This window comes from Schistocerca gregaria, chromosome 7 (assembly GCF_023897955.1).
Source record: "Schistocerca gregaria isolate iqSchGreg1 chromosome 7, iqSchGreg1.2, whole genome shotgun sequence".
Classification (NCBI taxonomy): domain Eukaryota; kingdom Metazoa; phylum Arthropoda; class Insecta; order Orthoptera; family Acrididae; genus Schistocerca; species Schistocerca gregaria.
Window position 1 is genome coordinate 461419819 of NC_064926.1, and position 12734 is coordinate 461432552.

Genomic DNA, 12734 nt, shown 5'->3' on the forward strand with positions numbered 1-12734 from the left:
TATCTTAGGATTTAATAAAATATGTATTTCAACTAAATTTCAGACACTCAATAGTCTGGCACTTCCTCTAATCCGGCACTCATGTGTGCACTGGATTAGTGAGGGTATAGACTAGAATGAATGAATGTATAGACTATCTTTTTCAGGGAAGATTTTGTTGTTATCAAAAGTCTCTCATTTTATGTCCTCTTTACTTCTGTCATTGTTGGTTATTTTGTTCTCCAAATGGTGAAAACTCTACTTAATTTCCTAAACCTTGAGCATTACATGATTTTATATGACTACATTCACTTAGCATTGTTTCACTTTTTTGGATATCCATCTTAACGGTAATGATGATCTAGAAGTTGCGACTTTGACTATTAACAAAAAATCCTGGATTTCAGGATCAATCCCAGCCATTGCTGAGATTTTTTAATTAAAATAATCAACAATGGTGGCTGACGACTTCCGATATAAGGAGTTACTCTCATTCTGCCAACAGTATTACCAAAGAGTGCAGACAAACAGCTAGAGCTTCGGAGTTGTCCTCGTGTTGGGAAACTACCTCTAAAGGGGAAAAAAAAGGTCAACGATCAATGCCACGAAGATGCAGATGGCAAAGAAAACCACTGCATTAAAGACACGTAATGTGCATAAACAGGAAATGTGGGATCCTGCTCACTCATGTCTTATGGGGTGCCTAGCAAGCTGTTTTCTCATATAGCTAGACAACCTACAAGCAAATCATATTAATGGAGTTTATTACAGAAATTGAATTGACAGTAGTTAACTTTGTTTCTACACGATGGGTTGCAAGCAATTGACGATATGCAAATAATCGATGTCCTTTGATATATACAATTTCTATGCAAGTTAATCACTCAAGTTCATAAGTCATTGCTATCAATTATATCACTGCAGCTCTTCTGGTGCACGTCTTCTACTGTCCTCTTCAAGTGTGGCCCGCGACCAGCTGGTGCGTCACTTTTATTCTCTTTGTGTAAATGCTGCTGCTGTCGTGGTGCCATCCTAGTAAGTGTGCTATTGTGCGACGTCATCTTACAACCCTCTCTCCTATATCATTCTTGATCTTCGTGCCGCTACTTGTCGTTACGCCAGAACAGGAAGTGTTGTATGTAACTGAAAAATTGTCATCACGATTTCTCCATCGGCTAAAAATTTTGAATTAGCAAATCTTGGGATGGGCTCTCAGTGGAGAAAAACCAATGAAGTCATAAATTTCTGAGTAGGAGCAAAGAATGTCAGAAGCATTAGGAAGCTACAAAAGCTTAAAATAGAAATGCAAAGGTTTAATGTAGATGTAATGGCAGAGTCAGTGAAGTGGAAAGAAGATAACTATTTATGGTCAGATAAATATGGGGTAACATCAACAGCAGCAGAAAATGGTATAGTAAGAAAAGGGTCCATTACAATTAAGGAGATAGTGATTTACTGTTAACAGTTCAGTGACAGGCTTACCATTACTGAATCAAAAGCAGTCTGACACTAATAGTAATAAGTAACTAAGTACGTAGTAGGAGACAAAAATCTTATGACAGTAAGGGATTGGAACATTATACAAAGTAAAGCAGTAGAGGGCGGAGGGAGAATGAAGGCTTAGTAGTGTGAATGAGAGAGTAGAAAGAACCTGAGTTTTGCAATAAATTCCATCTAGCAGCAGTAAATACTCAGTTCAAGAATATCAAGAGCAGAAAGCAGGTAGTGGATTGTAGGGCATCCCAGGAACAGAAATAAGATCAGATAAGAATTCAGTAATGATTAAGAGTAGACAGAAATTTAAGAAAAATGTAGTGAACAGTCAATGTGTAAGGAAGAGGTATACCGAAGTATTAGGGTGCAATAACATGTTTTTGAAATTAGCTGAGGCTGTAGATACTGTGATAATAAATACTACAGTAGGCAGTTTATTTGTAGAGGAATGGTCATAGCTTGGAAGGGGTAATCACAGAAGCTGGAGAGAGAGATATACATACAAGAAAGGTATGTGAGAAAAAACACTAGGTGGCAGAGGAAACACTTCAAAATCGAAACAAAAAATTGAAAAAGGTTCATTGGAAGAAAGGAATACAGCAATATACCACTTGGGAAATGAAATACGAGGATGGTTTGAAAAATTCTCAGAACGGAACAGAAAAAAAAGTACTTACACCACTGAAATGGGTGTAATTGTCAATTTGGTAAGCATTAAGAGTCCAGTATTAGAATAAAAGTTTGAAATGTATAAATGACATTCCTTCAAAATTTCTAAATCCACTGGTATGTGACAACCAAATGATTATTCAAGTTAGTGTGTTAATCTATGAGGTTGAAGACGTATCACTAGACTTAAAGAAAAATATCATCCCAACAATTTCACAGATATCAAAGACAAATAAATGCGAGCACCATCATACAATCAACTTAAAAGCTCATGCATCCAAATTGTGACAAAAATAATATACAGAAGAATGGCACAGAAAATTGAGGCTCTGTTACAAATGACATGTTCCACTTTAAGAAAAAGAGGTTGTTTTGATGCTGCACTTGATAATGAAAGCAAGTTATGAAAAATCAAGAGACTTCCATAGAATTAGTCAATGTAGAAAATGTTTCAACAGCATAAAATGCTGAAATATTTTTGAAAAATACGTATAAGATGGACTTAAGATGGGTTCTATACAAATGAATGAACAGTGTATCACTAGTCTTTTACATTACTAAAGAACTCCTCGCAAGAGTGTATAAACAAAACATAATTGTACACTCAAGATACGCCGAATGAGGTAGTGCTGTTTTAAACAAACTGGCCTTCTATTCAGAGAACTGAGTCTATAATCCCCATGCAGCAATCTTGATTCAAGTTTTTCGCAGCTTAGCTAAATTACTTCAGGCAAATGCTGGGATGGTTCTTTATAGCCCCACTCCCAGATTCAACCAAACAGCCCTCATCAAAGATTTACCGTCCTACACTTGTACTCTCTGCTAGAAATATCACTTTGCTGCGAAGAAAAATAATCCTAATCCTACTCCTAATGATCCAACTCCCCAAGACACTATCCAAATTGAACCCTGCCTGGAACAGTTCCGCCCTCCGTCACAGCGAGACCCACCTCCTCTTCCTCAAAATCACCCTCTCCAAACCTTCCAGGAATTTCTCACTTCCAGCCTTGCCTCTCAATCCTTCTTGAAAAACCTTAATCCTACTCCCAACATCACCACAGATGGAGCCCAGGCTATCTGTGATCTGAAGGCTGACCAATCCCTCGTCATTCTTCCGGCTGACAAGGGTTCCACGACTGTGGTACTTGATCGTTGGGAGTATGTGGTTGAGGGACTTGGTTGGTTTGTGGGATAACTAAAACCACCCAAAGAGGTGAAAAAATGGACAACAGGAAAGACAGCAGACGACACAGAACAAGAAATACTCAGACAGAGATGAGACAAAACAAATTAAAATCACACAGAGTGTGATGTTGGTTGGCCGACCATAGAGATAAAAAGGAAAAGCCAACCACCGAGAATACATTAAAAAGTCAGCTTAAGATCGTAGGCCAAAGGCCAGAATCAACACAAAACAATAAAAGAAAACAGAAACACTCAGATTAAATGATAAAAAACCCCTGTCCGAATAAAACATAAAACTAAGCCAGCCATAGCAGGGTCATCAGTTAAAAGGGCAGGGAGCGTATCAGGCAGCGCAAAGGTCTGCCTGAGCACAGCTAAAAGTGGACAATTTAATAAAATGTGCACCACCGTCAAAACCGCCCCGCAGCGACAGAGAGGCGGGTCCTCACGACGCAATAAATAACCGTGTGTCAGTCGGGTGTGGCCAATGCGGAGCTGACAAAGAACAACTGAATCTCTGCGAATGGCTCACATGGATGAATGCCACACACGTGTCGTCGCCTTGAGAAAACAGAGTTTGTTTGGCGTGGGCAGATTGCACCATTCAGTGTCCCAAAGCGAGAGAACTTCGTGACGTAAGACTGCCCGCAAATCAGTCTCCGGGAGGCCAATGTCCAGGGTGGGTTCACTGGTGGCCTGTTTGGCCAGGCGGTCAACTTGTTCATTGCCTGGGATACCGCCATGACCGGGGGTCCACACAAAGACCACAGATCGGCTGCAATGGGCAAGAGTATGCAGGGACTCATAGATAGCCATCACCAGATGAGAACGAGGGAAACACTGGTCGAGAGGTCGTAAACCGCTCAGGGAATCGCTACAGATGACGAAGGACGCACCTGAGCAGGAGCGGATATACTCTAGGGCACGAAAGATGGCGACCAGCTCAGCAGTAAAAACGCCGCAGCCAGCTGGCAATGAATGTTGTTCATAGTGGTCCCCTAGAGTCAGAGCATAACCGACACGACCAGCAACCATCGAGCCGTCAGTGGAAACAACACCAGAGCCCTGATATGTGGCCAGGATGGAATAAAAGCGGTGTCGGAAGGCATCCGGAAGGACTGAGTCCTTCGGGCCCTGTGCCAATTCGAGACGAAGGCAAGAGCGAGGCACACACCATGGGGGTGTATGCAGAGGTGCCCGGAAAGGAGGTGGAACAGGGAAAAACCCAAGCTCGGAGAGACACTCTTTGACGCGTACGGTGATCGGACAACCCAACCGGGGCCGACGTTCTGGCAGATGGACGACTGACTGCGGGAACAGGACATGATAATTTGGATGCCCGGGCAAGCTAAAAACATGGGCAGCATAAGCAGTCAGTAATTGTTGGTGTTGTAACCGCAGTGGAGGGACACCTACCTCCACAAGTATGCTGTCCACAGGGCTGGTCCGGAACGCACCAGTGGCAAGGCATATCCCGCTGTGGAGGATTGGGTCCAGCACCCGTAACACAGATGGGGATGCTGAGCATAAGCCAGGCTCCCTTAATCCAGACGAGACTAGATTAACGCCTGGTAGAGCAGTAACAGGGTAGATCGGTCGGCGCCCCAGTGGGTGTGGCTCAAGCATCTCAGAGCATTTAGATGCCACCAACACGCCTGTTTAAGCTGCCGAATATGAGGCAGCCAAGTCAACTGGGTATCAAAAACTACACCCAAAAACCTGTGGGTCTCCACCACAGCAAGAAGTTCGTTGTCAAGATAAAGCCGCGGCTCAGGATGGACTGTTCGGCGCTGGCAGAAATGCATAACACGGGTGTTGGCAGCCGAAAACTGAAAACCATGTGCTACAGCCCAAGACTGCGCCCTGTAGCTGACGTTCAGCAGCTGCAATGCCAATAGAACTGTAGTAAAGGCAGAAGTCGTCAGAATACAGGGAAGTGGAGACAGAATTTCCCAAGGCCGCAGCGAGCCCGTTAATGGCTATTAAAAACAGGCAGACACTTAAAACAGAACCCTATGGCACACCGTTCTCCTGGACGTGGGAGAAACTATATGAGGCCACGACTTGCACGCGGAAGGTACAATACGAAAGAAAATTTCGGATAAAGATTGGCAGAGGGCCCTGAAGACCCCATCCATGAAGCATAGAAAGTATGTGATGACGCCATGTCGTATCGTACGCCTTCCACATGTCGAAAAAGACAGCAATCAGGTGCTGACGGCGGGCAACGGCAGTACGGATGGCTGACTCCAGACTCACCAGATTATCGGTGGTGGAGCGGCCTTTACAGAACCCACCCTGAGATGGAGCCAGAAGGCCCCGGAGACTCCAGTACCCAATTCAAGCGCCGGCTCACCATCTGTTTGAGAAGCTTGCAAAGAACGTTGGTGAGGCTAATGGGACGGTAGCTGTCCACCTCCAAAGGGCTCTTGCCCGGTTTCAAAATGGGGATGACAATGCTTTCCTGCCATTGTGACGGAAACTCACCCTCGACCCAGAGACAGTTGTAAAGGTCGAGGAGGCGTCGCTTGCAGTCCACTGAAAGGTGTTTCAGCATCTGACAGTGAATGCGATCTGGCCCAGGAGCAGTATCATGGCAAGCGGCAAGGTCACTGTGAAATTCCCACTCACTGATTGGAGCATTGTAGGATTCAGAATGGTGGGTGCGAAAAGAAAGGCTCCAACGTTCCATCCGCTCTTTAATGGAGTGGAAGGCCAGTGGGTAATTGGAAGAAGCAGAACTAAGAGCAAAATGCTCTGCCAAGCTGTTGGCAATTTCGTCGGAGTCTGTACAAACTGCTCCATTCATCGAGAGTGCAGGGATGCTCACAGGGGTCCAATAGCCATAGAGGCGTCGGATCTTGGCTCAGACCTGCGATGGAGAGACATAGAGGCCAATGGTGGACACATACCGCTCCCAGCACTCCTGCTTGCTTTGGTGGATAAGGCAGCGGGCCCGCACACGCAGCCGTTTGAAGGTGATGAGGTGTTCAATGCAGGGATGTCGCTTGTGACGCTGTAGTGCCCGCCGGCGATCTTTATCGCCTCAGCGATCTCAGGCGACCACGAAGACAGGCGACCACAAGAACTGGGAATAGCAGATTCTGCGGCAGTAACGATGCTGGTGGTGACTGAGTGAACCACCGCATCAATGTCATCACTAGAGAGAGGCTCAATAGCGGCAGTGGAGGAAAACAAGTCCCAGTGAGCCTTATTTATAGCCCATCTGCTGGGGCACCCAAAAGAGTGACGCCGTGGCAGTGACAGAAAGATTGGAAAATGGTCACTACCACACAGGTCGTCATGCACACTCCATTCGACAGACGGTAAGAGGCGAGGGATACAGATCGAAAGGTCAATGGCGGAGTATGTGCCATGCGCCACACTGAAGTGTGTGGAGGCACCACGCCGCACCCGCCGGCGATCTTTATCGCCTCAGCGATCTCAGGCGACCACGAAGACAGGCGACCACAAGAACTGGGAATAGCAGATTCTGCGGCAGTAACGATGCTGGTGGTGACTGAGTGAACCACCGCATCAATGTCATCACTAGAGAGAGGCTCAATAGCGGCAGTGGAGGAAAACAAGTCCCAGTGAGCCTTATTTATAGCCCATCTGCTGGGGCACCCAAAAGAGTGACGCCGTGGCAGTGACAGAAAGATTGGAAAATGGTCACTACCACACAGGTCGTCATGCACACTCCATTCGACAGACGGTAAGAGGCGAGGGATACAGATCGAAAGGTCAATGGCGGAGTATGTGCCATGCGCCACACTGAAGTGTGTGGAGGCACCATCATTTAAAATCGAGAGATCGAGCTGCGCCAATAAATGCGCAATGGTGGCGCCTTGACCTGTTGCCACTGACCCACCCCACAGAGGGTTATGGGCATTAAAGTCGCCCAGTAACAAGAAAGGTGGTGGCAATTGGGCTATCAGCGCAGCCAGGACAGGCTGCGCGACATCACCATCCAGTCGAAGGTAAAGACTGCAGACGGTAACAGCCTGTGGCGTCCACACCCGAACAGCGACAGCCTCTAAATGTGTTTGTAGAGGGACAGACTCGCTGTGAAGAGAGTTAAGGACATAGATGCAGACGCCACCAGACGCCCTTTCATAAGCTGCCCGGTTCTTATAACAACCCCGATAGCCACGGAGGGTGGGGGTTCACATTGCCGGAAACCAAGTTTCCTGCAGAGCAATGCAGAGGAAAGGGTGAAGGCTGATAAGTTGGCGGGGCTCAGGGAGATGGTGGAAGAAACCGTTGCAGTTCCACTGGAGGATGGTATTGTCCATGTCTGAAAGGCGTGACGGGGCTTGGAAGGCAGATTACGCCACTGGGTCACCTGCTGCCTCCAACTGAGCTCCGGTGCTAGTGCCATCCATGGCGTCTGAGGGACCGGCGAGATCGAGGTCCTCAGAGGACGCCAGAATCTCCACCTCGTCCTCAGACGCTGAGCTTGTAGGAAGCGGTGGGGCAGTTCCACCGTAATGTTGGTATTCTTGGGGACTTTCTTCTGTTTCTGTTTCTCACGTTGTGCATTCGGTGGTTCAGGCTTGGAGGGCTTCAGAGGATCAGTCTCAGGGACAGACGACAACCATGAGGCCATACGACCAGGGACTGGTGGCTGTTTGAGCCACATGCGGGTGTCTGCTTGGCCGCTGGTTGGAACTTGCAAAGAGAGGTCCCCAAGGGACCCCTTCCCTGCGAGAGTAGCCGAAGAAGTTTTACTCCGGCTGGGAAGGGGGAACTGATGTCCCCGATTGTTGGTGGGGGGGGGGGGGTGTTTCTCTTGAAGTAGATGGAGCAGGAGCAACAGGTTGTGAAGTCCCCCCCCCCCCCCCCCCCCCCCACGAGCAAGGGGGCTGGTGGATTCTGAGCGATCTTAGAGCCGATACGTGATGATGGGAGAACTGTCATTGCAGCAGCGGCGTAGGTTGACGTCATTGCCAGAGGATGGAGCCGCTCATATTTTCGCCTAGCCTCAGGGTAGGTCAGGCGGTCCAGGGTCTTATATTCCATTATCTTCCTTTTTTTCTGGAATATCCTACAGTCCAGCAAGCAGGGGGAATGGTGTTCTCCGCAGTTAACACAGATGGGAGGCAGGGCACATGGAGTATTGGGATGGGAGGGATATCTACAATCTCGACACGTGATGACGGAAGTACAGCGAGATGACGTGCCCGAACTTCCAGCATTTAAAACACCGCATCAGAGGAGGGATATATGGCCTCACATCACAACGGTAAACCATCACCTTAACCTTTTCGGGTAAGACATCACCCTTGAAGGCCAAGATGAAGGCACCGGTGGCTACCTGATTATCCCTCAGACCCCGATGGACGCGCCAGACGAAGTGAACACCTCGTCGTTCTAGGTTGACGCATAGTTCATCGTCGGACTGCAGAAGAAGATCCCTGTGGAAGATAATACCCTGGACCATGTTGAGACTCTTATGGGGCGTGATGCTAACTGAAACATCCCCCAACTTGTCACAAGCGAGCAACCTCTGTGACTGGGCAGAGGATGCTGTTTTGATGAGTACTGACCCAGAGCGCATTCTGGACAAGCCCTCCACCTCCCCGAATTTGTCCTCTATATGCTCCACAAAAAACTGAGGCTTGGTCGGCATAAAAGATTCACCATCAACCCGCATACTGACAAGCTACTGGGGTGAATAATCGCCACTGCTGTCTTTAGCGATTCGTTCCTCCCATCGAGTGGCTAGGGAGGGAAACGATCTTTGATTGTATTGCTTGCTGTTGAGGTTAGACATCGATCACTTAGAGACTGCTGGTGGACGCCCACCAGCGAGAAATGATGTACCACGCTTCATTGCGGGTCATCCGCCCTGATGCCACCCACTCCGACCAGGGGCTCTTCCCACAGGTGCCACCCAGCCGCAGCAGAGACCACCTGGCAGGATGGACTTTGCCGGGAATCCTGATGCCCCAGAGGGATAGGCATCTACTCCTCGACATATGTAGGGAGGTAATAGCTCAGGCATCAGCAGTGCGATCCCTGTGTAGTCAGGGGGCTACCACCAAGAGGGTACATGACGACCCCATCACAACGGACTGGCTACCGTGTTGGTTGTCGGGTGTCGAATATCCATTAATAAACAGAGCAAAGATGGAAACGCACAATGGAGGGAATGTAGGCTACCCAGAACACACTGCAGCTGATGTGGCCAGAAGCTCAGTGTCAGTCCAACTCCATGACAAAAATGAATATGCCAGATCTTAGGGCAAGAGGGATATAGAATGCACCACGTAAGGCGTCCTTCCCCATATGGTATGCACTAACAAAAAAATTTAGAAATGGAGTGGTCAAACCCCTTAGGGGACCATCACATTTAAGGCCAAAACAATTGAAACTCCTTTTAGTTGCCTCTTACGACAGGCAGGAATACCGCGGGCCTATTCTTACCCCCGAACCCGCAGTGGGGGCTGAGTGACTGCGTCAACTTTCTGGCAACACAACCACAAAGTTTGCCAAGGTAATCCCATTCCTGATGTCCAGGTGGAGCTTCAGGGAATCCTCAGAACCTGAGCCCCCCTACAAAACCTTTCACCTGACTCCATCAACCTCCTGACCCCACCGACACCCCGCACCCCTACCTTCTATCTACTTCCTAAAATTCACAAACCCAATCAACCCGGCCACCCCATTGTAGCTGGTTACCAAGCCCTCACAGAATGTATCTCTGTCTATGAAGATCAACAACTTCAACCCATTACATGCAGTCTCCCATCCTTCATCAAAGACACCAACCACTTTCTCGAGCGCCTGGAATCCTTACCCAATCTGTTACCCTCAGAAACCATCGTTTTAACCACTGATGCCACTTCCTTATACGCAAATATCCCGCACGTCCAGGGCCTCACTGCGATGGAGCACTTCCTTTCATGACGATCACCTGCTACCCTACCAAAAACTTCTTTCCTCATTACCTTAGCCAGCTTAGTCCTAACCCACAACTTCTTCACTTTTGAAGGCCAGACATACCAACAATTAAAGGAAACAGCCATGGGTACCAGGATGGCCCCCTCGTGCGCCAACCTATTTATGGGTCACTTACAGGACGCCTTCTTTGGTTACCCAAGCCTGCCACTCCAAAGTTTGGTACAGATTTATTGATGACATCTTCAGGATCTGGACTCACAGTGAAGAAGAACTCCAGAATTTTCTCTCCAACCTCAACTCCTTTGGCTCCAACAGATTCACCTGGTCCTACTCCAAATCTCATGCCACTTTCCTCAACGTTGAACTCCATCTGTCCAATGGCCAGCTTCACACATCTGTCCACATCAAACCCACCAACAAGCAACGGTACCTCCATTTTGACAGCTGCCACTCATTCCATATCAAACGGTCACTTTCCTACAGCTTAGGTCTTCATGGCAAACGAATCTGCTCCAGTCCTGAATCCCTGAACCATTACACCAATAACCTGAAAACAGCTTTCGCATTACGCAACTACCCTCCCGACCTGGTACAGAAGCAAATAGCTAGATCCATTTCCTCATCCCCTCAAACCCAGAACCTCCCACAGAACAACCCCAAAAGTGCCCAATTTGTGACGGGATACTTTCCGGGACTGGATCAGACTCTGAATGTGGCTCTCCAGCAGGGATACAGCTTCCTCAAATCCTGCCCTGAAATGAGATCCATCCTTCATGAAATCCTCCCCGCTTCACCAAGAACGTCTTTCCATCGTCCACCTAACCTTCGTAACCTCTTGGTTCATCCCTATGAAATCCCCAAACCACCTTCCCTACCCTCTGGCTCCTACCCTTGTAACTGTCCCCAGTGTAAGACCCGTCCTATGCACCCTCCCACCACCACCTATTCCAGTCCTGTAACCTGGAAGGTATACACGATCAAAGGCAGTGCCATGTGTGAAAGCACCCATGTGATTTACCAACTGACATGCCTACACTGTGAAGTCTTCTATGTGGGAATGACCAGCAACAAACTGTCCATTTGCATGAACGAACACAGGCAGACAGTGTTTATTGGTAATGAGGATCACCCTGTGGCTAAACATGCCTTGGTGCATGACCAGCACATCTTGGCACAGTGTTACACTGTCCAGGTTATCTGGATACTTCCCGCTGACACCAACCTATCAGAAGTCCGGAGATGGGAACTTGCCCTTCAGTATATTCTCTCATCCCATTACCCATGAGGCCTCAACCTCTGCTAATTTCAAGTTGCTGCCACTCGTACCTCACCTGTCATTCAACAACATCTTTGCCTCTGTACTTCCACCTCAACTGACATCTCTGCCCAACCTCTTTGCATTTTCATATGTCTGCCTGTGTTATATATATATATATATATATATATATATATATATATATATATATATATATATATAATGTCTGCTTGTGTCTGTGTATGTGCGGATGGATATGTGTGTGTGTGCGAGTGTACACCTGTCCTTTTTTCCCCCTAAGGGAAGTCTTTCCGCTCCCGGGATTTGAATGACTCCTTACCCTCTCCCTTAAAACCCACATCCTTTCGTCTTTCCCTCTCCTTCCCTCTTTCCTAAAGAAGCAACCATTGGTTGCAAAAGCTAAGCTAGAAATTCTGTGTGTGTGTTTTATTCTTCGTGACTATCTACCGGTACTTTCCCGCTTGGTAAGTCTTGGAATCTTTGTTTTTAATATTCAAACTTGTAAAAGAGATTCATGAGTGAATAAAAACAACAACAAGAACAACAACAACAACCACCACCACCACCACAATATGTAAAATAACCAAGAGGGAGCACTAAAAATGGAAGAACATGAGTGAAGGGCTCAAATTAAAAAGGGCATAAGCAAGGATGCAGAACCCTGTTTGTTGTAGAAGCAATGACGGAAATAAATGAAAGATAGAATAGTGAGATTAAAAATCTAGGTGAAACAATATCAATGATAAGATTCACTGAAGATAGTGTTATTCTCAGTGAAAGTGAGGAAGAATTAGTGGACCTTTTGAATGAAATGGGCAATCAAATGAGTACAAAATACTGACAGAGAAGTACACCGAAGAAAGACAAGAGTAAACAAGTAATAATCATAACGTCAAAATTGGGGACCACATAGACACCAAAGTAAACAAATTCTGCTACCTTGGAAGAAAAAATAATGCACCACAGATGAAACAAGGACACAATTACACTAGAACAGGCAAAGAGGTCATTCCTTGCTAAAACAAGACTTCTAGAGCTAAACATAGTCTTGAACCTTAATAGTTACCAGCTAGTGGTAAATAATTTCTGTTTAATACAATTAACAAAGTTTCAGCTATTTTCCAAGTAGTAGCTGGCATTAGCACAAATAGTATTAAGCAGGATAATGATTTTTATACAGTGTACACACAAAGTTTATAAGAGTTGGTTCAGTTTGTAAATGTTT